General features: G+C 32.2%; 1 long non-coding RNA gene across 1 annotated transcript; it reads right to left on the bottom strand.

The window, feature by feature from the left end:
• Positions 1-2,530: 2,530 nt before the first annotated feature.
• Positions 2,531-3,924, bottom strand: LOC111087516. The gene is made up of 2 exons (XR_002612191.1): positions 3,713-3,924; positions 2,531-3,652 (listed from the first exon to the last, which is right to left on the bottom strand). It is a non-coding gene; the product is annotated as an uncharacterized LOC111087516 (long non-coding RNA).
• Positions 3,925-3,930: the final 6 nt, after the last annotated feature.

The following is a 3,930-nucleotide window of genomic DNA, read 5'->3' as shown; positions in this document are numbered from 1 at the left end:
TTTTATTAATACAATAAATAATGAGCTGTTATTTACGTTGTTTTTATATAATGTTGGTTTACACTTATCAATATATATATATATATTTTTAGAAAATATTTTTCCTTTATTATATGTAGATTACGATTTGTCTGTTGGTAATGTATACAGTGGTCATTGAGGTAATTGTTTTAAATAATATCCTGCCTTTATTTATCTTCAAGAAATGTAACATCTTTTGAGAGATTAATAATTCTGAAATGAACTTGTATGCAAAAAAAATTGTTTAATATAAATTTCTGGAGAGCATCACTGGTTTTTGCGTGTGTTGATAACATTTGCTTGTAGGCCTTTTTTCTAAATCGTCTTTTGTTCTTGTGTACATACGTTTGCTTTCAAGTGAAAATATGCACAATGGACTATCTTTACTATGTCCACCCAACAAATCAACCAACATCTTGTTTTGTTTTATTTTTCTAGTGCACACACCGTATGAGACACACTCAAGTAAATACATTATAAAGCTCTGAACATTTTAATTTACAAAATTTAAAACAAACTTTTGTGCTTGCTTACTTATTTAAAAACTGGGGAAAAAAAAAGGAAGACAAACTTTGTTAATCTGTCATATTTATGATAAGCAATGTTGTTCTGTTTTTTTATAATAAATACCAGTAACGCTAGGGATTTATTAATTTTACAACTGCTGTCTTATATATGTTACCTTTTAATATAAAAAAAAAATAATAACGATGATCTCATGTGTAAAAAACAGCAATATATGACATTATGGATTAAACCATTTAACACGTATATATCTCAATTCAAATGATAACTGTGTTTACTACCCATGTAAGTCATGTTACCATTAAATACTTCACACATCAGTATATTGATATCTAAGAGTCTGCTACGTGAAACAACGTTACTCTATAATTTGAAGTTTCATTTTGTTTACAAATTTTTCTTTAGAAAAGACATTTATCGAAGTAAGGAAATTATTCATGTTTCTCTATACACTGCATACAAGTATTTACCATTATAAAGGTCATACATAGAAACAGTTGGAAATTTTTTATTTCTCCATCATTCAGACTCTAATGCTGGAGAAACTTAGTTAAGTGCTGGAATTAAAGAGGTTTTGAAATGCCATTCCCATTGTTAACATTTGTCCCTCCATTATTAATAAAATGAGGAGCACGGAGGGAACATTTCGAGAGGGACAGTTCAGTGATTGGCTAAGCCTTAATGGAGACACTTGCACCAAATAAAATCTTCATCAATCATTGTTTCATATCAAGTTATTTTGATCTAATTCATAAATGATCAAATAACTTAGTTATATGATAGTAATACTATAAACTTCTGTCCTTATATTTATGGAGTTTCCCTTGAAACTTTGTGACAGTATGAACACTGATTCAGTTTAATATGCTCGTATTATCTAAGTATAAAAACTCGTGGTAACAGACACGAGTCAAGTCCAGAAATTTGAAAAAAAAAGGAAGCTTGCACAATGGGCTATCTGTGCTCCGTCCACTACTTTAGGGGGGGGGGGGGGAAACTGAGAAGGTCCTTTGCCAAAACAAAAAAAAATCAACTAATTAATTTCTGAGTAACTGTCAATACAGTTACGTGTTTTTTACAAAGGAAAAAATAAAATTTTTTTTAGGGAGACATCTCTTATAACAGTTAGGGCAAAAAAAAAACTTCAATTTTGTATAAGAGGCTGAAAAGGGCAGTTTGTACTGACCCCCCCCCCCCCCCCAACCATATGGGCAAGTGTGATCGAGGTAATCATACTAGATCCCTCTGCTGGCACCCGTTATGCATGTAATCTAGGACAGAGATTGGATGAAAATATTAAAGCAGTAACCAAAGAAAAGCCATATTATTTTCTTTCAATATAAAACTATTCTACAGGGTGTTCCAAAAGTTAATTGCCACAAGCGGAATGTCTTTACACACCGACAGAATTCACTCAAAAATATTTCCTTTCAAAATCAATAACGAAGACATTCAATCTAAATAACCTTCATATGTTCATCACTGCTCCATTTTCTACCAAATCTGCAAGAAAAGCTTATAAGTTCCTCGTCATTAAACCAACAATTGTCTTTTGGGACACTTGTTTGACTTTAAAACTCTTGCTAACGCACTAGACCTTCCTACGTATCAAACTTCATAGCTTGAAAATTTACTCTGAAGAGTTGGAAGGAAAATTCCAGTGAATTTCTTTTTTGTTTCAGACATTTACGAAAAAGGTACACAAGGGTTATTTGCACCAGCTGTCCGCTAGAGGGAAGGCAGCTAGTCAACAGGACTCACTGTCAACTCTTCGGTTAGTCTAACCAAATAGCAGTATTTGACCATCATTCTTATAATGGATCTTGTTTTTGCAGCAAACGGATGCTAACCACAGTCCGATACGCTGACCATTAAAGCCATATCTGATCAGGGTGTTTATGCTGGAAACGTTATATCAACAGAAAAGCTGACAGATTATTGTCTTGTATATGAAAAAACAACAACAAAGAATAAAAAACACATCTGAAAGTTTTGAAATTATTTTGTTGGTATATTCATGGATACATATATATGCACATTAAACGTATGAGATATACACAGTAATGGATATACAAAGGCAGTACAGAACACTGGCTTGGACTTTCAACTCTCTATAACTGTCACTACTTGCCTATTATACACATAAATTAACTCTGTATCACTTACTATCGTGTGCTGCGAATGTACTGTCAGAATACAATATTCATTTGTATGTACAGATGATATTAATCGTGTGCATAAACACGTTTACACTATAACACATTTTAACAGGTGTTAATCTACGGGTGCTGTCCGAGATCAAATTCACGTGTAAACATGGAGTTAATAAAGTAATTACACATATTACGTCTAGACTGTGACACTATCTTAATGCGTGTGTATTGCTTTTACTGTATCAATATTACCAGACTTATAATATCTGTAAACTTAACTAGCTAACAAGTTACATAATTCTATACATATATTATATGGCTATCCTATTCAGCTATCTTCACATTTTGTACATATAACCAAATGACTTTCAATTCAACTACTAAATGTCCTAAAACATAGTCTCCAATTTGAAGGAAATGAAAACATTGATCAAAATAAGATGTACTGTACGAAGGTTATAATCTTGACTTTTAATCAAAAGAGTGTTGTTTAATTAGATATGTAGCACATAGAAGAAAAAAAACCCTAAAAAGATGACACTTTTCTTATGATATGACTAAAGCTGGAAAAAAAGTATGTATCTATAGTCGTAACAGATGGGAACATCGAATATAGCTAATCAGGATTTCACAGAGTTCTGGATTCCCTGGTGATTGAACGAGACATTTATATTCAACAGTCGTGAGAAATGGAGTCTTCCCGCGTCTCTAACGTGAAGAAGATTTGATCCAATATTTTAAGATAAGGTTTTAAATGAACAGAAATACATGGATCTTAAGAGCAGAACATATATACTCTGGCATTATATATACTATAAAACTGGGTAATAGTATTGATAACTTAGTACTTTAAACTAAAATGAATGCACAATAAATAGTTGCATTCTTGTTGTATCTGTTTACTAAAAATGTCATCAGTGTTTGTTAGTTAGTCCAAGGCTTAGCTGTGGTACCTGTTTACTAAAAATGTCATTAGAGTTTGTATTAGTTAGTCCAAGGCTTAGCTGTGGTACCTGTTTATTAAAAATGTCATTAGAGTTTGTTAGTTAGTCCAAGGCTTAGCTGTGGTACCTGTTTACTAAAAATGTCATTAGAGTTTGTTAGTTAGTCCAAGGCTTAGCTGTGGTACCTGTTTACTAAAATTGTCATTAGAGTTTGTTAGTTAGTCCAAGGCTTAGCTGTGGTACCTGTTTACTAAAAATGTCATTAGAGTTTGTTAGTTAGTCCAAGG

Source organism: Limulus polyphemus, unplaced genomic scaffold, assembly GCF_000517525.1.
Source record: "Limulus polyphemus unplaced genomic scaffold, Limulus_polyphemus-2.1.2 Scaffold2247, whole genome shotgun sequence".
In the NCBI taxonomy this organism is placed as follows: domain Eukaryota; kingdom Metazoa; phylum Arthropoda; class Merostomata; order Xiphosura; family Limulidae; genus Limulus; species Limulus polyphemus.
This window is presented reverse-complemented; position numbering and strand designations above follow the sequence as displayed.